Source organism: Triturus cristatus, chromosome 9 (assembly GCF_964204655.1).
Source record: "Triturus cristatus chromosome 9, aTriCri1.1, whole genome shotgun sequence".
Lineage (NCBI taxonomy): Eukaryota > Metazoa > Chordata > Amphibia > Caudata > Salamandridae > Triturus > Triturus cristatus.
This window is the reverse complement of record NC_140592.1, coordinates 230,081,228-230,103,971: the sequence shown is the minus strand read 5'-3', so window position 1 is coordinate 230,103,971 and position 22,744 is coordinate 230,081,228. Positions and strand designations below refer to the sequence as shown.

Genomic DNA, 22,744 nt, shown 5'->3' with positions numbered 1-22,744 from the left:
CACATGGAATTGCTTGTTCACAATGCTTTTTTCCGGTTCGCGAAAACGGTTTGCATGCTCTGGGGGAAATATCTCGCAAACACGCATTTTGAGAACGCGAACAAGCAAAAAATTCCACGGAACGCAGAATTTTGGGCAATTCCGCGTTCTCCTCTGAACGCGAAATTACCCAAATTCCACAAATTCCGCAAGCGGAACGGAATTTACCACCCAGGCCTAGCACCAATGCAGGCACCCTAGCGTCATAATGCAAGGATGCCAGAACTGCAGGTAAGATTGTTTTTGTGCAGGAAGTGACACATTCCTGCACAAAAACAATCCTCTGAGGCTTTTTCCCCTTTCTCCTTGTGCTGCAGAATACAGCACACGTAGAAGGAAGAAAGACTAAGTGAAATAAGGATAATCTCCTCATTACAGATCCCTGGGAAGACATAGCAGTTTGATACATTTGCAGATCTACCACTCATTATAAATCTGGGAATGCAATAAAATCCATGGGTGTATGCCTGGGAACATCCATGCTCTACCCATGGAATGCCTCCCTGAGGCAGAGTAATACAAGGCAGCAACTTGCACAGCCTTGCGTTACTCCTGATTTACCAAGCAACATAGGGCCACACAAGATGGCCTTGCGTGGCTTGGTAACTATGGCTTTAGAGTTGCCCTTGCATTACCTTGCGTGACGCAAGGGCAGCGCAACACTTTGATAAATTTGGCTCTTACCGTTAACATGTCCTTAAGTGACTAGCGCCCAAAAGTTATTTTTCACTGTGACAGGCCTACCTCTCCTATGTAGAACACCGGAGTACAGATTAAAATCCTCATAAAGGATCTCAGGAATGGGACTAGCTAGAAAAGTAATGAAACAACTTTTTAAATACTTATAATTAATCCACTTCAATATTGACATAGGAATTCTATTAAATTTTAAGGAAAAGTGACTTTTAGAAAGTTACCTTTTCCCTGCTTAAAGTTCCAGGAGGTTAATTTGCACTTGCTCCCAAATTTCTTCCAGCCAGGGATTAGCATTTGAAAGGGTGTGAAAAAAGTGTGAAATGTTCCAGAGGAGCAAACAATAGGCTGACCTAAATGGGCAGAGATTACTCTTTTGAACCTCACCAAATATGCTGGGTAGGTCCTGTGAGCATCCTTTTTGATATTACTGAGTCAAATCCTGCTTGAGTGTCAAATTCTGCTTGACAGGTCTGCTGGGATTTTACATTTAACATGGGGGCACACGTGAATAGATGGGAAACAGGATGCCAAACCAGTTCTTGTGTATAAACCGTCTGGTTGTTGTAAACCGAAGTACTACCAGACTTCTGTCTCTGGGATTATTGTGGGTACAGTGGTTGCCTCGAACTGGAGTTTAGTTTTAGATGTGGTAGGACACTATGATTGCCACAATACACTCCCCACACACGGAGCCGAGTCTAAATGTGGCTGAAGACTTTTACCATCTTGAAAATGCCAAAAGTGGGTAGGGTTTACCCTGGGAGCTTTTACCAAATCTGTTAGGGCATACCAACTAGTCATTCCCACACACTATCTTGTGCCAGGCATAAATGTGGCACCTCCAATCTCCCACTTCAGAACACTACTGGACCTGAGTAAGAACAGTAGAGGACAGGACCTGCTGTCTTTGACCTGAGATGAGTCGTAAGAGACTAGACCTGCTTCCTCTTCTACCCAGGACAAGAAAGTGGCCTCAAGGATTATAATGCTGATCTGTTAAAGCTACCGGGACAAAATAAGCTATGAGAGGCCTTTTTCTGCAACTGCCTAGTGACCAGTGGCAACTGGACCTGGACTGGATTCTACTGACATCCTGTGAGTCTCTAAGTGCCTCCACTGATGTTGTGGGGAGCTTAGAATTGTACCCATGTGTTGGATTGGGGCTTAAAGGACTACATTAGAAGGCAAAATCTTTGACTAGGATGAACCTGGTTGGTGTATCGCAGTCAGCCTCAAATTGTACCTAAATCCCGGTCTACCTCAACCATTGACTATCATTGGGATTTTAGCCATCTTGGCGCTGTCCAAATTTAAAACGTTAAAAATGTATATCTCCAGTTTCCCTTGTTAGATCTTTGCAATTCTGGTCTACTTTTGTTTAATAAATTTAAATCCAATTTTCTAATTCGGTTTGGGAATTTTATTGCCTTGCATTATGACTTTCTTACTGTTTTGCTACTGCATAAGTACTTTACGCATTGCACTTAGCCACGGCTTGAGCTCATGTTAATTTAGTGACTTTCGGAGTTCACTCTGACAAGGGTTGTGATTGTTCATTGAGGTGGGTAGTCACCCACCCTATATAATAATCCAATTTCTTACATGTGAAGAGAAAAAAAAATTGAACTCGCCCACTGGAGGCCTCATCCCTGTCTATTGTATTTTTGCCTGTGCCGCCTCAAATTAGACCCAGACTTATACAGACCAGCCTTGGTTCTGCTCCAATGGGAACAGTCCCACCCAATCTGCCAAGCCAGGTCCTCTCTAGATCATAACACAAGCAACCCAAGACCAGTTTCTGCCTATCTGGGCCCCTTCAGTTGAGTTTCTGTGTCACAGTGATCACAGGACCCATGTTGGGTCACACAGGCAGCTAAGGACCGGTTGGCACCTGTGCTGTAAAACATCATTGCAACATTTTCCCAGTGAATCCAGGTAGCATAACATTTTTCATGTTTGGAAACAACTTTGGAACTTCTATTCATACAAGGCAGCATTCTAGTTATTGCTGGATTGCAGATATTCAGCTTTCTGTGTTGTAACATTGGTGGGTCTCACAAACTGCAATATTTAGATTCAAGTTTATAACATTGGAGCTAAATTCCCCATGGCTTTCTTTTATCTAGCAAGGCTTGTCAGTCAGTCAGTGATTGTGACCCATGCACACCTGAGGCAGATACAGGACTAGAAGAAAGACTAAAGGACACTGACACTGACTCAAGGTTTTCACCTACTGTTGCCTAACGTTATGCACAAGGCACTTTTCTTTTTCTTTTCTTTTCATCAGGAAGATTCCGTCCCACAAACCCTTAAAACCTCCATAACATATGTGTATGGTTTTTCCTATGGTCAATGTCAGCACCGTCCATCCACTTCAAGCCTCATCAATACATCTCATTAATGTAGCTTATTCTGATCACTCTGAACTGCATTTTACTTCTACCATTGAAAGCCACCTATTTAGAGGGTTCACTTTCACCTTCCTACCCTGTTGCCATATTTCCACTAACTAACACGCCCTTCCTACTCCTCATTACTCTGTGTTATCATGACAAGCCTCCATGAACTATCATGATTTGTATCTGCACCTCTCCCATCCTTTCAAAACCAAATTCACAGAGCACCTTAGAGCTCATCTCCTCGGCCATTCATGCAGACTCGCCCAATCTTCCCTCACAGTCACATCACTCTTCCTCAGCTATCTAGGCATCAAACCCTACCTCTACTGAAGTGCTAAGCCCAAGCTCATGTATCTCATTTAGCCTATTAAATCCAAGGTCAAAAAGGTCAATAAGAAACAAAGCAGCTTTCATCACCAACCAGTCTCCATATTGATACTTTAAGGCAGAGGCAGAGCCCTGCTTCTGAGCTGTAACCCTTTTGCATAAACTCACCCTGTAATGAAAGGCAAACCACTCATACAAAAGTCAGTGCCTGCCAATAGGGTGATGTTGGTCTCATCCATTGTAAAGCTCTCCCTGGATTCCTAATCCCATGGATCAAATTTAATTTTTTCTATTGCAGTCGCATCCCTAATCACATGCCACTGTAAACATAGTCTGCCTCTGCTGACGTCCATCCCTAACAGGTTCCTTCAGTGATAAACTTCCTAATCGCAATCCTAGTGTGATGTGATTTCAATCTTGATGCAAGCTGTTATCATCTTACTGGCTTGGCCACTTTCTCACTGCTTCTTGACTAACACCCACTCTTTGCCCTTCCTCTCTATCAGCAATCAACTCAGTCCTGTTGTTCAGCTCTGCAATCCTCACCCCCTGCCAGTGGCACATTCCCCCCTGGCTGCGATGTTATCCGTGTGTCCATCACTGTCCTTTGTCCACAACCTCCAATCCAGATGTAAATTGTCTCATGTCACTCCATCTTCCCTTTGCAGTTTCACCAAGATCATCGAGATATAGAGAGAGTTCTGTCGAACTGGGACGCAGGAATGTTATCAGGTTTGTAACAGTGTTGTTAGAAGATATTTCCTTCTAGATCCTGAACTTTCAACTAAATAGATGTAACACAAAGGGCAAAAATAGATTTTAAAAAAGATGAATCTATATGGCTTAAATTCCCTAAAGAATATGTAGAGGTTGTTTCACATAATAGCAAGACATTAAATATTTCTTTCTCCAGGGCACAGTACATTTTCCATAATTCTGTTTACCAAGAGTTTGACTGCAAAATCACCTTCAATTAAAACTGGAGTGGGAATAATTTCAGATCATGTACCAGTGAATTTAGGACCTTGGAAGGAAAGTGAACTATGTGAGCACCCTCGAGAGTAAATTCCTTTGTGTTCTGTGATAATGCTAACAAAAACAGTCTACAGAAGAAAAGAAACTGCAAAAAAATTGAAGAAATGTTAGCAGGTTTAGGGCCTCATGTAGGTAGCCAAATACCGGTCGGTAACGGCCGATTTTCGGTAAATATGCCGTTACCGACCGGTATTCAGACAAGTGAGATGTAGGAGTCCAAAAACCACTTTTCGGTAAATATGAGGCGGTAAATACCGATTCATATTTACCGAATTCCAAAATAACGATTCAGATTTACCGAATACATAATTAACGAATCGGTAAATATGAAGTGGTAAATATGAAGTGGTAAAAATTAAAATGACATGTAGGAGCACTCGGAAATTAAGAAATCCAAGAAAATCGGTAAATTAGAGTCGGTAATTAACACGGATTGAAAGCAGGTGGTAACCATCAACAGTGCAGATAAGCAATCCCAAAATGCAACAGCGTGGACAACATGCTCGCTATGTACATCATTGAAAGGCGCCTACATCTACAGGCAGCAGGACTGAGGGTTTGGCGACGGGAGGAACGCATCTACAGACAGCGCATCACACTATTCCAGCTGACTGATGCAGAGATACATGACAGGTACAGGCTACACCCCGAAACCATCATGGACTAAATCAGGGACCTGCACCCACTCCTGGACCAGCCAATAAGAAGGGCGCACGCCATACCCCCACATGTGCAGGTGCTCTGCAGCCCACTTCTGTTGGCATACGGCAGTTATCAGGTGGTGACAGCTGCGGTGGGTGGTGTATCCCAGAGTTGCCCGTCCCGTTCCCTCAGGAATTTCCTGGATGCCATGATGCAGAGAATGCACCACTACATCAGCTTCCACAACACACAGGCTGCACTGCAGGAAACAAAAACAGACATTTCTCACATGGCACAGTTCCCCCATTTCATTGGCTGCATTGATGGTACACACATCCCAATCTGTCCACCAGCTGACACAGAGCACATCAACAGGATCAGGAAGTCCACCCACTCCATCAATGTGCATACCGAATTGAATGATTTTGGGAATGGTCCTGTGGGTGGCTGAACCAAAAGGTGGGCGTATGCTATATACAACGAAGACTGCAAGTTGTCGCACAGTGAGGCGGCTTCCAGATTGAGAGCTATTGACCAAGCAAACATGGAGAAGGCCTTAGCCGTTATAGATAATAGCTCTAGCACTCTCACTTCTAGGATTCATACATGAGACAATAGGCACATGCAAGTACACGGCGCATGCAATGTACAAGCCCCGATTTCGGCGTGCGTCCTACGAGGTATCCCAGTGCCTGTGATTACACCTTCTTTCACTCTGCTTGCAAACGGTATTCATTTAATTATGATTAATGAAGCTTGCTGCGGGATGTGAGTGGGAATCCCGTACATAACTGTCTCGCATAAAGTTGTCTGCTGCAATACTGTTCTTTTCCCACCCCCGCATGGGCGGCGGGATGTTTCCATCTGGCCTTCGATTCCAACCTTGAAAGCAGAGTTCAACAAGTTGAGCAGAATAGAGCGCCATTGTCCCACAAAGAGGTGCCTTTGACTTCCTCTCGTGAAATATTTGTCCTTCACGTTGCTACTACGCGCACTGAGGAACAGGCGCCTCTGAATACTGACCTCCCCCTGCATTTCGGATCTTTGATCCAAAGTATTATCAATGCCTCGTCCACGACCGGCCTGGCTCAATTTTTTTAAACATGTGGGCTCGGGTCTCGTGACCTCTTTCCAAACTATTTTTGGTGTAATTCCGGCATTTGTACATTCACTTTTCTCGAGCATCTTTGGAGGTGTTCCGCTGCTTCTGGCGCTAGTGGCAGGTGTGCTGCTTTTCCTTTTCATACTCCGGAATAGCTGCTCCTTCTGTGCCACACGAGCACCTGTCCCGTCTGCATCTTCTTCGTGATAGGATGCTTGACTTCTATGGGACTTTGCCATTGGCGACTTTGAGCCTGGCTTATGGATTATCCTTCAGGTATTCCTACTTCACCTGCGTACAACCTGTATTACACTGCCTGGATTGTCCCTTTGAATGGCCTCTGGATTTGTGCTTGACCAACATGGTGTCTCCGGTGCCGGATTTCGATCGACTGATGCGGCCCTTAGTGTCTCACGAGTTGGCCTGTTCTGGTGTCCGGATCATGGCGTGTGGTGCGGCGCATGGTATCCTGGGTAATTGGGACATCTCAGCGGCAGCCTACGACTTCTTGTCCATGAGCTATTTGGAGGAACATTCCGGGTGCCCTCTGATTGTGCTAGAGGCTCCGTTGGTTGGAGAACACGTATGTTCCTTTTCTTTACTCAATTGGATGGCTGAGACTTTTAGTGGCCCTGAAAATGATTTCTTGTTGGAAGCCGTGGCCACATATGCTGCCTATACATTCATGGATTAACTGGATTGTCGTCCATTGCGCCTGTGCTACTGGACAGCACCCTGGCGCAACATTTATTTCTTTTATTTCTCGTTTTTCTCTTCCTGATGGTCGGCTTGAGTTTTTCACTATACTTGCATTGTGTTTTTTGGAATTTTATGCTGCAATTAATTGGACTTTAGGACTTTGGCGCTGCATTGGTTACGCCTTGTTCTGCTCTGACGAAACTGAACTCTGCGTTCTCTCTTTTCTTGCCTATTACATATTGCTTCGCTCAAGGGGGCGTGTAGTGAGTTCTCCCTGAATACGTACATACATTGTTCAGTTAGCATGACCACGTTGAATGTTATGTAGCCATATTTTTGTCTTTGCACACGACACTGCGTGTACATGTTCTTTCTTGATTAAACTGCTGTCTCGAGACTTCCTTCAGACGAGTGCATTCTGTTGTTCCCATCCCAAGCTCTGCGCAGCGACCTTGGTCTGTACATGCTGTGACACACAGTCTGGAATTTTACACAATGCATGTTTTCCACTCTAGGTTGTTCGACCCACGATTTAGCCATGGCACACGCGCAGCTGCACATACCTGACAGTTGGTGCTTTTCATATCACAGACATCATGTTTATTGTTCAGACCGAAGACGAGCCTTCCTGCGAGACGGCTCCTGATGCTCCTGTGATGTGATTTCACTGAGCTGATTTTTGAGGTATGGGGTCCCCTATTCAAGCCTGAGAGGCCTTCTATAATAACATGATTATGATATTGGCTACTTAGTTAAGGGAAGGTGGTAGTATCCTCGGTATTTTCCGAATCGCTAAATACCACCTCGGTATTTACCGATTCGGTAAATACCACCTCGGTATTTACCGATTCGGTGAATTCCGATTCGTATTTACCGAATGTTACCGAATCGGTAACTGTTACCGAATTTTTACCTACATATAACTTACCGATTCTAATTTACCGATTCGGTACGGCTCGGTATTTACGAACCGGTAAAATTTATTTACCTACATGAGGCCCTTAGTGTGATAACCTCAAGTTGTAAATAGCACACAATTGGTTAGGACTTTGCCACTTGGGGAAATCAATAAAGCCGGTAGGAAAGATTTATTTCCTTGGGATTTTACTTGATGAAAAACTTTCTGTGGCACTCTAGATTACCGATATGGTTAAAATATCTTTTACCATCTGGCACAATTGAAGAGGGTTATCCACTTTATACCAGTACAGTTGTGTTCAGGTTTAGTGAGGAGAATTGTTAATTCACAACTGAATTATGAGAATAGTTATTTTACTGGAATATGAATTTTTAAGCCCCTGCATAAAATGTACAAATTGCACAGAATGCATGATGTAGGGCAGTGCTGGGCCTTCACATACAAGATCCTTTGCGTGAAGATCACCAACATATTCATAGCTGAGGATTGAAGATGGCGGGCCTGATTTAGATCTTGGTGGAACTCCCATCACCTCTCTGTGGCGGTGTTTACAAGTACTCCGTGAAGCTGACGGATTCCCGCCCGCCCTATTTTGATGTGGGCTAGCTGATTCTCCATCTGCGTTGACAGAGTGTTTTCTGTAGCGTAAGCGGCTCACCTCTATCGGCGCGGCGGACTCCTCTGCTGGCTAACATTACTCCATAGCTGTCAATGGTGGGAGTGCGCAAAACCAATTTAGATTTGTCCGTTGTGCTGGTGTTGTCCTAGCAGCGGATTCCGGACAGAGAGATTTCCGCTCGGAACATGTTCAACGTTGCACTATTCCTGTGGTTTTAGGATAGATACTAGCTTCACACCCCTGATTTTTTTTAAGCTAATTGTTTTCACCTGCATATCACACTATAAAACACACTCCATTTCAGACCATGATCCTTTGCCATTCCACAGCAGCAGAACATTGTTCGTGAGAATTTTTTCAGTGAAGCCAGGTTTTTTAGCTTTCTCTGTTTCTTGTTCATTTTTTCTTTTTTTTGTTTACCAAGTATGCCCTAACATTATTATTCATTTACAATTCATTGATTATTAAAACTTATATGGTGAAAATGTGAAATACATATTCTTAATTACATTTATAACAGAAAATACAAAATCTGTTTAATGACATATTTGTAAAGCCCAAACATTAGAAAAAGAAATCTAATGGACATTAACATTTTGGTGCAATCATTCATCAAGATAATCGACACATACTTTCAAGTGTTAATACAGGTGTGTTTATTTTAACTTAATAAGTGAAAAAATAAACACATATGCATTACATCTTAAAGAAAATAAATAAAATGTAATAAAATACAGAAATTGCACTTGACAAGTATAAATGTTACATAAATAAATAAAAAATATGATTTAAGTTTAGAACATTGATTTTACATGTATTTTTTAAAAAGCATTTTTTTTTTGCAGAGTTTTATATAGCGCAAACTTGACCCGAAACGGGTATCAGAGCGCTTTACATAGCACCAGTTACGTTACATTAGGACACACATTCATTTTAGGACACTAATTCATTTTTGTTAGGCACAGGGAGATTAAGTGATTTGCCCAGAATCACAGAATGTTCAGCGTCATTGCTGAGACTCGAACCCAGCTCCCCAGATTCGAGGTCGGCCGCCCTAGCTGTTAGGCCAACTCCTCTCCCCTTTATTTTACCTTGTCTAGTGCACTTACTGAATTATGTTCACTTTAAATTATTCAAAAAATGTGTAATGCATATGCTTATAATTTGATAGTTTACTAAAAATAATTAAACACACCTGCATGAACACATTATGAATTTTTATAAATGTCAAATTTTGTTAAATGACAACATTACACACATATGCATTAAACATTAGAAAAAAATTGCTTGTAAGAGAAATTTAAAAATGCATGAGTTCAAAGCAAATGTAAACAGACAATTCAAAAGTAAACAAGTAAAAAAAGAAGCTTAGCTTCGATTCTGGTGAAAACGAGGTTGATTTGCTTCTAAGTCAAGTAGCAGTAGCAAAGGAATGATTTAGAAGATCAGGTTCATGACAGAAAAGGAAGTGGAAAAAAGGAAAAAAGAAACTGATAGTCCAAGTCCTTCCTGTGCTGCTATACTTGTATGATTACTACAGCAACACTATATGACACAGCTCGCCACTCCACTCCACTCCACACCCTCCACTCTACACCCCTCCACTCCATTCTACCCCACTCCACTCCAACGTACCCCACTGCACTTAGATGAAATCTACCCCACTCCACTTCAATCAACGATTCCAATCTACCATACTCTAATCTACTCCACTCCAATCTACCCCACTCTACTCCACTCCAATCTACCCCACTCAACACCACTTCAATCTACCCTACTCTACCCCAATTTACTCCACTCCACCCTGCCCTACTCCAATCCATCCAATCTATCCCACTCCAGTCCAACCCAATCTATCACGCTCCAATCTACACCACTCTAATTTACTCCAATCGATCCCACTCGAATCTATCACACTCCACTTCAATCTAACCCACTCCACCCCAATCAACCCCACTCCAGTCTAGTCCAATCTACTCCACTTCAATCTACTTCACTTTAATCTACTCCACTTCACCCCACTCCACTCCTCCCCACTCCACTCCAACTTACCCTACTCCACTCCAATGTACCCCACTTCAAACTACCCCTTCCAATCTACCCCACTGTACCCCAATCTACCCTATTCTAATCCACCTAATGTGCCCCACTCCAAGTACGCCGCTCCACTCCAATCTACCCCACTCCAGTCCAACATACCCAATTCAATTCCATTCCAATCTATCCTACTCTAATCCACCCAATCTGCCCCACTCCACTCCAATCTGCCCCTCTCCACCCCACCCCACTCTACTCCAATCTACCCCAATCCACCCTACTCCACTCTTTCCCAATCTACCCCAATATACCTCACTCCACTCTACCCCAATCTACCCCGATCTACCGAACTCCTATGTACTGCAATCCACCAAAACCTACTTCTAGCTACCCCAGTCCACCTAAATCTACCACACTCCACTACAATCTATCCCACTACCCTACTCCATTACAATCTATGCCACTCCACTCCAATCTAACCCACTCCAATCTACACGACTTCCCTCCACTCCAATCTACCCCACTCCACTCCAATCCACCCTACTCTTCTCCACTCAATCTACCCCACTCTACACCACTAAAATCTATTCCAACCTACCCCACTCCAGTCTACCTCACTCTACCCTAATATATCCCACTGCAATCTAATCCAATCTACCCCTCTCCATACTACCCCAATCTGTCCCACTCCATGCTACTCTAAACCAACCTACCGCAATCCACGCTGCCACAGTCTACCTCACTCCACACAACTTCCATCTACTCCATTCAACTCTACTACCCACTCCAATCTACCACACACAACACCACTAACATTTATCCATGCTGAAGAGCAGCCACACTGGTGTACAACTTTGGCTAAACACATTGCCAAAGCCAATAGCGCTCTCATAGGCGATACGGATTTGGTTTGCCAAAGCTTGTTTTTAAAATAAGGCTTCCTTGCTAACTTGATCAAATGCAGCAGTCAGAGAATGGGAGAAAGAGAAAGCAGTTTCTCTTATTTGGCATGAGATATGGTACTGCTCTTCCAAAAAAGAAAAAATGTGAAGGCATCAATGTCAGGTCCTGGTTGCTCTTGACAGCTTTTATGATGTGGCATTCAGTGGATGGAACCGAGTGACATCTTTTGGAATGCGATCGCATCACATGCACTGTTGGACTTCGTAGCTCATGACAACAGGGGATTGGTCCTTCTGCTGCCTGGCCATTAACACCTCTTCTGTCTGTGGCTTCTTTCCGGGCGTCTGAATACAGGATTATCCGAGCCCAAAGGTCACTACAAAGTGGTATTGGTAAAAGGGAATTGTGTTGTGTTAGATAATGGGCAAAAGTGGACAGACGCTGAGTGGCTGTTTTTCAGAAAAGGGCTAAAGGAACTTTGGTGAGTTACAGGGATGATGATATGGACCGTTCCAGTGGCCCTATGAGGATGCCAGGTGATGAATGTTTAAAGGACACAGACATTTCCAATAAAGGGTGTGGGGGTGTGATGTGCGAACAATAACTCGAGGGTGTGACACGAGGACCATAACTGATGCGATCACAATGAACAGGATTCTTCCCAACAGGTCCAGGAGAGCACCTGCCAGACGTGATGACTATGTATGGTAGTAGGACACACAGCACATAATATAGTTCTCGTTATTTGCTTTTGAATTTGAAATTTTCCTATGTTCAAGTTTTATTCTAAGTGTTATTACTAGTGAAGGGTTAAATTAGTGTTCATTATTACTGCATGCTTTTTTTTGTTTTTGTGTTCTCCTGATATATATGCAAAGTGTATTTGGTTTTTATATTTAATTGTAACAAAATAGCTTATTTTGTGGGGGAAAAGGAAATGTGTTATGATGTGGCATTCAGTGGATGGAACTTGGTGACATCTTTGGAATGCAATTACATCACAAGCACTGTTGGATCTGGTAGCTCATGACAACAGGGGAGTGGTCCTTCTGCTGCTTGGCGATTAACACCTCTTGGGGCTCATTTACAAGCACTGTGCGCCGGCGGATAGTTACTTTTTGTGACGTTACGGTGGCGCACAGGGCTTAGCCATATCTGCAAGGCCACTTTAAGCAACCCTGCATGGCTTTTCAAGTCCTTGTAGAAATGGGGTGAAGCAACGCAGCGTAAGTCACTGTGTTGCCTCACACTGCGATGGGGAGGTGTGCCATGCACATAACACCCATGGCATTTTGACACACTCCCAGATTTACAACAAACTGTAAACCTGAGAATGCATCAAAAGTCTACGGCTCAGGGGAGGCGCAATGAGGAGAAATAACATTATATTCATAGAAAGAGGAAATTTACTCCATTGATTGTTTTTGTGCTGTAAGGTGTCCCTGCGTGCTCAAAAACAATCATCCTAACAATGCAGGTCTCCTTGCACCATGGTGCAAAGGTGCCTGAATCGGCACAAGGCAGCTGTTTGAGCTCCAGCGCTGGGAGAAAGTACAGGAATGCGCCGTATCTTATAAATACAGCGCATTCCTACCCTTTTGTTTTGACGCAGGTCAGCACACCAGGAAGGCTTCCAGCACTCTCCTACACCAAGAAATTGTAAATGAGGCCCCTTCTGCCTATAGCTTGTGTCACAATTAATATTTCTCCAAAATGATATAACGTATCCCAAAGCTATGTGTACAAACACAGCCATGTTGTTTTCCTACAGTTAGCTGATGCGCCTGCTCCCTTTATTGAGATGACCTTTTGAATTTCATCCTGGACTTTACCTCCTAAACTACCTTCTATTTTCCTGACTTACTACAAATAGGCAGCTCAGCACAAAGATGTGTGCTTGCAGTGTGTGCTATTTAAGAATAATAGGAAACTATTAATCAATACCTGCTCTGTTGGTAAGACAAAATTAGAATGGAAAGGGATCAGGAATATGGCCAATCAAGTTAAATAAATCCATATTGAACTCTCCTTTTCTAACAAAGTAAAGACCAATATCAAATGTAAGTAGAAATATAAGTAGAACTTAAACTCTTGTCTGATTAAAGAGGCAACATTTGCACTCTTTAAACTGCAGAAGAGATCCTGAGTTGCCTGATTAGAGTTGGAAATGGCTACCCTTTTGCATTAGGAAATTAGATATGAAGAAATTAATTAATGGAGTAGTGAGAAGAGATGCGATATTGAGGACAAGATATGTGTAGTTTTAAAGAGTTTGTAACCACCAACAAATTGCTGTTCGGTCCCGCTGGTTCAGACTTAGATGCACAATGCAAGTATTTTTTTAATTATGTTGCAATTCCCTGATTGGAAGAAGATCACAATAAAATCTATGGATATCATCATTTCTATTTCTGAAATTATACAGGCCGCACTATCTAGACAAGGATTGCTGAACATGGTGGCCATGAACTTTAAAATACCCTTGCTGTAGACCTGGAAACTCTGATGCATAGTTAGTTCAATGTGAATATCAAGATTGGATTTGTATCTGTCCATGAAGCAAAGCATTCCCACATTTGTAATGCTTGAGAAAGGCAGGAAGAAGGACCCATGCCCTAGCTGTAAACCTACACTCCTTCTCCTCATTGTCCGCAGCTCCGCGCCCAGATTCCTAGATGCAACCTGGATTCGTTACCATGTTCTTGTGCCAAGTGAGGTGTAAACCAATAAAAAACAGATGTAGGTGTCTTAAATGTCTTGCTTGTCTTATTGAAGAGACCTTTCCCAAAACTATTTCATCTTGTTTTGTGAAGATCACTGAGGAATGGTTTAGTGAAGCTGCTGTTGGCGCCATTCCAAACCAGTGCCTCTAGTGTCTTACCCTTTCTCACATTTTTCTTTGGTTCCTCAATGAAATATTAATATTCACTATCTTGATTGGAACGTGTGGAGATCTGAGATTGTTAGCTGTATTCCTGTGGTTGTAGCATGCATTTCTGAAAACCTGACAGTTTGCTTGGCCATTATTCTTTCCCATTGTGGATTCCGCTGACAATCTGTTTCAATTAAGGGGATAAGCCATTTTGAAAATTCAAGACAAGTTAGAAACCGTTCATCAGGAGCAAGCGTTCTGGCTCTCGCAAATCAAACAATTAATGATAGAGGAAACTTCCTCCACTCTAATTTAAAAAAAATCACATTCAAAATAGGTTAATAAATATTTCATAATTAATTAATAAATACAAACTATTTTATATATTTGTTTAATTTATATTAATTTCATGTTTAACTATTTCAAGTAATTTCACATTATGTCCTAAAGTGTTTAATTTTAAGCCCCTAGCTCCATTATTTTCTAAGGCGGGGTGTTGCAGTATGAGTGGTTGGCCATGTATAATGCTAGATTTACTACTATTGTTTTTTTGTAGAAACTTACACTTGGTGTTTGTGAATTCCAAAAAGTAGTAAACTTTCTCAAAACTGTAAGCTAACTCAAAAATATAAGTTGCCTTTGTAATTCAGGCCCATAATATTGAGTAAGGACCTTAAGGTGACTTTAAGGAGAAACAATCAAAACGAGACCACAAAACTCTTTTAAAGAGTTTACTTGAGCACAAATAGGATTCATAAGCTTTGGATCAAGGATACCTCCAGCTACTGAAGATGCAGTTTTTCTTACGGCTCTTATAAGTAAAATGAATAAACCTGGCTCCATCCCTTTCACTTTGCCTTGCACATAGGCTTTCTCAATGATGCTTAGTGTCTAAAAATATGGTATTGTCAACTGAATTTCAATTACAAATTTATCAATCTACAGCATTTGAAGATTAAGAGTAAACTTCACCTTGAAGAGTCGATAAATGACTTGATGAAGCCAGCAAGTCTTAAAATAGTGTCATACAAGCTGTCAAATGATGTAAGATTAATATTGTAATAGGCATATTTGGAAATGCAAGCAGTAATGTAGTAATCTGTACTTTTGTGTGGCTTTTACATAGGCTGTTAGCTTCTGTTGTCTTCCGTTGTCTTTATTTGTTAAGTGTAGTTAGGTTAAGCCGAACAGTGAATCAGAATGTTTTACAGTCCTTCAAATCTTAGGTTGTAAATCTGCAAATGCAGTTCCTAATTGAAGATGCAATTCCATATGAATATGCAAGCAAAAATCAATACTCCTTGTTAAAGCAGCGACAGAGGAAACACTCAAAATTGTGGATTGGCTCATTTTTTTAAAAAACACCTGGTTCCAAGGTCTCAATTGGACCAGTGACAGTACATATTTGCTTTTATGTGCTTGTGGGCAGTATTCTTCAAGTTGCTGCTCTTAAAGAGATGAAGAGTCTTTTGATTTGTGACTGAAAATACTGCAGCTAGCAAAAATATGTGTGACTATGTAAACAATAATTGATTTGGAAGAAAACAGGTTTAGATATCTCTGATGGTCAGTTAAGCAGAGATTAAATCTGTAACTAATGCATGGCTACAGATCTAGCTTGTAAAGCTCCATAGAAGTATTACCCTAAAGACTTTTAGTTGTAGTACAGATGTTCATCATCATTGCGATTTAATCAGAGTTCAGATGCATTTCCCCATGGACTTCTTTGAGACTCATGGCTTATGGTCTTAACGAAGCCGCTATTACCATTTCAAATGTTCATGGTTTTAATGTGATGCCTCATTCCTCCACTTGTATCTCCTAGACCTTGTGAAATTAAGGACCCAATTACAAATTTGGTGGTCTCACCACCGTATCTCCGCAGTAGCAGTCCCAAGAAGAGTGCCAGGTCGGCGGCCTCCTGGCCGCTGTATTACGATGCATGCAGCTTGAACCGCATCGATAGAGTGGTTCCCTCCTGTGGTGCGGCAGACTGCAAAGTTGGTGATGCATACACCGTCACCGTCAGGCCCGCGGCTTCCCGCCGAGCCTATTACGAAAACACAGTTGTACTGGCGGTCCCCTTGTGGCAGTTCCCTAATGGTGGTAGGCTGTTGCAGTACGCTCTCAGCAAAGCACCAGAACAGTGGCCAGTCATTGGATACAAAACACACAGCTGATGTCCATTGGCCAATGGACACACCTGCAAATCACACTATAAAATACACCCATTCCGGACCATGATCCTTTGCCTTTCCACTGCAGCACAGAAAGAGAACAAACGTTTTGGGTGAGATGAGGCAGCTCTATTTTTTCCTCATCCCTTGTAGCACTCTCCAATCACTTTTCTTGCACATTTTTCTCACATCCCTTTGTGGTTTTTTTGCATTGTCACTCACTTTAATTTAGAGTTATGTTACGTCAAAAATATCCACGTTTTTCAGAGGCTGAGTTGTCAGTCATGGTGGATGACATCATAAGAGTTGAGCCACAATTGTTTGCAGCCCAAATCCAACATACTTCTCTCAGAAGGAAAAGGGAAATGTGGTCCAAGATTGTCAGCAGAGTGAATGCTGTAGGTACCATCCCGCGCACACAGGAGGAAATTAGGAAGCTGTGGAATAGCCTGAGGGGGAAGGTGCATTCCCTGATCTCCAAGCAACACCTGGAGGCCCAGAAGACTGGGGGTGGTCCTCCCATCATCCCAATACATCTGTTTACCTGAGAGGAGACGGTCTTAGCCATCCTATATCCTGAGGGCGGGACAGGAATATCATGGGGGAGTGGAGTCTGGTAAGTTACACCTCATTAACTGTCAAAATACCTCAATGTTCTGTTGGCTCAAAACCCAGATTTTGCCATTGTGTTGTGTACCTAGTTTCCTAACATGCAATCCTCAAAGTATTAGAGATGTTGGTTTGTCTGTGTCAAGGAGTATTGTTGCATTAAAGATCTCATGTATCAATCCCCATTACATGTCACATGTTGGAATGGTGTCTGTCAGAGTATTAGTAAACAAATATCATCCCAGGGCCCATGAAATATGTCAATATGTAAATGTATGGTCCAGCCCAACTGCATTTTGGCAACAGGTATGTAAGACTATCCATTTTGCAAGCGTTGTGAAGTAGAGATTGAAATGACTGAAACTACCATGAGGCCCTGTTTCCGTAACATAGAATAAGATGCTACGGGATTTTGCCCATTTTTGCATGTCTGACATGTTACAACTGATGTCCATTTCTCATGGAGTTAACCATTTGTCAAGTGTTGTGAAGTAGAGATTGAAATGACTGCAACTACCATGAGGCCCTGATTCTGTAACAGAAAACAAGATGCTAAAGTGAGCCTATTCTCACTTGTCTAACACGTTACAACTGATGTTCATTCCTCATGGACTGAGCAATCTACATACAATGCTCCACTCAGAGAAATTTCTGCCTACTTAGCTTTATGTTGTACTGCTCTCTTCAACTGAAACTATGGATGGCATAAGTGTGGAGCTCAAATATTTATAAGGCATGAAGGTAACTCAGCTGATTAGAAGTGCAGGTGACCCATTGACTCTGCACTGCTCACATGATTCTAAATACGGAACCAAGCAGTGTGGTCGCCTGTTTTGTACACAACTAGGCCTTGGAATGGTCAAATACACATGTTACCTCAACATCATGTTGGCCTAAATGTTTGTCCGATGTCAATTTCATTCCTCAATTCAAAATGTAACATCTCAGGACATCTAATGAGCTGCTTAATTCAAGTACATGTATTGAATGTCTACAAATGTCTTAACAAGTTCAATACCAGAGAAATATATCACAATACTAATCTCCACCTATTTTGTTTTTCCTAGGTCTCTACTTACTGTGTCTCAATACATTTGGATGTTGTAAATATCACACTTCCACTAATAACAATGTTCTCTATTTCACAAAAGGTCAACCTGGCACAGCACCTGGGCAGTGCTTGCCCACCAAAAAGACTCCCACTCCACCTCTGGATCAAGCCCTCAGTGATGACAACAATCCTGGAGATGTGGATGACGGTGCTGGTTCGCCTGGTCAGACGGCAACAGTGAGTCTCACTGTGCCCACACTAACACCTCCCACTCCTGATGCAGCACCCCAGCCAGCCACTGTCCCTCCAACCTATGTACCTAGCACAGCTACTACCATTGTGTGTCTCCCAGTCCTTAATCCTGAGGTTACGATCACCAGCCCAGGTAGAGAGGATTCAGGACCAAGTGGGAGAGGATACCCTGGGCCAGGGGCACGGGCTTGTGGGGGTAGGGGTTGTGGGAGGGGTACTGTGGCCTGCTGAGTGAGGCCACTGGTGTCACTCACACCCAGGCCACCATCAACCAAGTCTTGAGAGTCTATCATGTGTCCCAAGGCATGATGGGCCAGGTATTGACCGAAATCCGGTTGATGAAGCAACTGCAGTGTGACATACACCCGGAGCTAGCTACCCACAGCATTTACATAGTCTCCATAATTAGGGGGCTGCAGGACATTAACACAACCCTGTGCAGGACTTTCCCATCATCATCTACCTCTTCCTGTAGTCCAACTACTTCCGGACCATCTACATCTGCAGCAGCCAGAGGAAGAGATGGTCTGCTAGAGGAAGAGACGCCTGCAGACACCCCTGTCCCTGCAGCAGTAAATACCCCCCGCATTAGCAAACGGGGACATCCACAAAAAAATCCAGGAGGTGAGAATGGCAAGACACCCACCACCACCAGCAACAAACCTTGACCCTAAGTTTGTCCAGTGTGTGTAACACATTCACTCTGTGGACCATTTCTGAACACACTTACCTTTCTGATGGGAGTTGTATTTTGGACTTTGGACTTCAAACAATTTGGCATCTACAACTATAGTTTCATTCAACATGACAGACTACTTCACTTTTTTCTGTTTGGCTTTGCACAATGTATCTCTTTACTTTTACCATTTTATTAAATACCCAAGTCAGAAACTCATTGTCTGCTGTGGTATATCTCACATCTAGCAATGCATATGTGTACTGCCATCTGATTGGCAAAAAAATCTACTTGTACACAATGTTTATCTCAGGATCACAACCATGTCACACCAACACATACATACAAGTGTCTTATCTTATAACATCTTTATTCCATTGTTCCAACCATAGGCTGGCATTATGTCAGAAACATAGCAATTCATTCATGAATCAAATATTTTGTGTCAGTGATCACATTTTATGGTGCAGACCTTAACAACATGGAAGGAGGGGATACGTCAGACAATTTCCAATTGAATAGGTAAAATAAAATTGGTCTATATCATCAGCTGGAGCCATCTCTCCTAGCTCAAAAATGGCATCCTACTTCACTAACACCAATATACAAAATGGCGACCAAATCCATAGAAGTCAACCTTCACATTGGCTAAAGCCTGACATCTGGAGAACTGCATGTAGCTGTCAATGTTACTCATCTTTGCTGAAACCATGTCTTGTAGTACACCACTGAACATTGGTTGTGACATACCACAAGATATAGCCACGGTGTATTGAAAGGAACCTGTGCCCAGGAAATGCGGCCAGAAAATGCAATACTGCCATAAGTTTCACAATTGGTGGGAAAAATGTGAGATTAGTGTTTTGAGGAAGGAGATAAGGCTCCAACTGATGACATAAATCCTGTATTGTTTGTCTATTCAAACAAAACTTCTTGATGACAATCCTTTCTTCCATGGTCTGAAGGTCTGGAAATGGGCGGTACACTGTAGGCTGTTGTCTCCTGCCTTTTCCCAGGGTACCTATGTATGGAGTGAAAACACATTTGAACATTGGTCACAGTGTCCAGAGTAACATATATGAAGAGTAAGCTAAAAGTCATGTGACAAAACATAACTGGTTCAGTAAGCATTAAACATTATTCACATAACAATTGTCTTCTGTCCAAGATCCACCTATATTCTCCACTGTGGTCTTCACATGTGTCTGTAACATAAATGTGCACATTATACATCCAAAAATGTATCATGAGCACCTTAATCTTGTAAATTTACTTTCAAAATACCAATACTGGCGGTGTACAGGTCATCACTCCAATATAGTGTTTATGCACACTAACGCACTACTCAGATGTTTTTTAAATGGAATTTACATGTCAATGGAGTAGTACATATGTAAGCATATGCAAGCATGTTTTTTTTAGCTCATTTGGAGTGGTGTTTATGCACTTAACAGTCACCAGTACAGTACTTCCAACCGTTAAAATGGCGGTTACCTGACCTTGCACATTTGACATTCAGAACCTGCCACTGCTGGCAGAAATTGACCCCGCGATAGGTGTTTTCCTCTACGGCGGACACAGCCATAGGCTAACATTGGTGATTGTGAATGTAGCGGGCCAATGGCTGTGTCCGTCTACACTGATGACCGCTTGTGTGGCATATAGATATGATGTGGTTTGAAAAATAACTCACTTGCCTCATGACACGGCTGCTATCAACACCTCCTCCACTTTAGCTGCTGTTTGCCACCTCTGGGAGCAATCATGTTAGGCCAAGGAGGTGAGAGGCCCCCTGCCTTCTCTCCGGAGGAGCAGGAGAAACTTGTTGAAGAGGCCCTTCCCCTGTATGGCCAACTCTCTGGCTCACCAGAAGGACAGGTAACTATCTTACTTACATATTTTACTCTGTTTACCTCCATCCTTTCCATTCCCACAGTCTACAATGTCCCAGAGTGAATTCTGATTACTATTGTAACATTTTCTGGTACCTACAAAGGGCAATCATGTAATATATTGTGGAGCACTGTACACAGTGTACTTAACATCACCCTTGTGATGTGTCATAAGCCCCAGATACTACTTGCAGGCACAGAAAAGTTTAGGCTTTACACCATGAGCTGCGTATGTATACCGTAAGAAAACGTTGAGGATGATGTTAGCTATGTCTACAGTCCCAAACATCACTCAGCCCAGATCAGGGCTCGCCAAACTGGGAGCTAGCTATACCTCACAGACCCCTTCAGAGGGCCACACATACTTGAGGTCATGTATTGGATGGCCCCAAGATGTACTTTTATGTATTGAAGATGTCAAAACGTGATGTTCATGTGACAGCAGTATGCTCAGCCTGCAGAGAGCAAGGCCAGACAATGAGTTGTGCTCAGTCTGAGCCGTGGCCCAGGCCGAGGCAAAGTTACTGAGGCAATACAACTGATGCACAGAGTAATCTGCCTGTAGACCTTCAGATCCTTGGATGTTCCCAAACTGAGTTTTCAAAACCAATAGTAGCCCTAATTGCTTTTACATGGACTACATGTGGAATGGGGACTCGGGTAACCCACTGACCTGATACTTCTTTGCATTGACCCACATTGTCAGTGTGTGTCATTTACTTATGACAGGCCCCGACAGACCACGATGAGACCATGATGCGTGTGATGTCAGACGCTTGAAGAAGCTGGTGAGTGAGGCAGCAGGGCAGCAGCTTCGGCCAGTGTGCTGCCATACTGCCCTCCCAGTGTCAGTAAGGCGTGGCAATGCAGCAGTGCTGGTGAGTGGTAGCGGTCCTGTTGTGCGGTCCTGTAATCTGGGTCGACTTGGATCGCGTCTACAGGCCCGCCCGCACTACATTCCAGTGCAGCCTGCCCTTAGCCACCAGCCGCCCCTCCCCCTCAGTTGTTTGTCCTGCCACCACACCATCCCTCTGTCAGCACCAGCTGGATATGCCTCTCTCGTCCCCCCTCTCTTCTCCATCAGCAGTAAGGTAAGGAAGGCGAGGAGTAGGAGAGTAAAGCTAGACACATGGCTCCCGCTATTGGGGCAGAGGTGACCAGCATTAGGCCAGCTCGGCTTGCTCCATTGGTGAGACCGGTCCCCGCAATCATTGTTAAATCATTGAGCAGTTGGACTGAAGAATTAACCAGAAAACTAGCTTCATCAAATTATACCCGCTGTCCATGGGTGGGGTTAAAAGCTGCAGCAGCAACAGTAATCCTTCTACACAAGCACTCACCTTGGCACCTACTTTAATTTTTGCTAGAACCTTATCTAGGCATCTCGCAGTTGAAACGGTGCAGTGCCTACAAACATCATGACTGCATGCTTGTGCCCCCTTCATACAGAATGGGTGTGGCAGCGCATGGATAATCCCTCCTCTTTCTTCAAGTTTATATTGACACCCAGGAAGGTGTACAGCTGGCCGCGTGGCTGGGTTGCGTAGACTGTCAGTGTGTGCGTGCGTGTCCCCCTTACACCAAAGAAGGGATACCGGTAGCTCACACAGGAGGGGTGTGGTGGCCCACCACTTGTTGACCACGCCTACCTGATCCATCAGCTGATCACGATAGGGCTTTAAAAACCAACACCAGAAGGCAATGCACTGCAGAGGACCTGTCCACACACATAGTGTAACCAGGGTCTGGCTGCAGTCCTGCAGAAATGGCCCCAAGCAGTTTGAGGTGTGATTTGCAA

The 22,744-nt window shown here is 43.1% G+C and overlaps 1 pseudogene; it reads left to right on the top strand.

Moving 5' to 3' along the window:
- Positions 1-247: 247 nt before the first annotated feature.
- Positions 248-19,176, top strand: LOC146797657 (uncharacterized; annotated as a pseudogene).
- Positions 19,177-22,744: the final 3,568 nt, after the last annotated feature.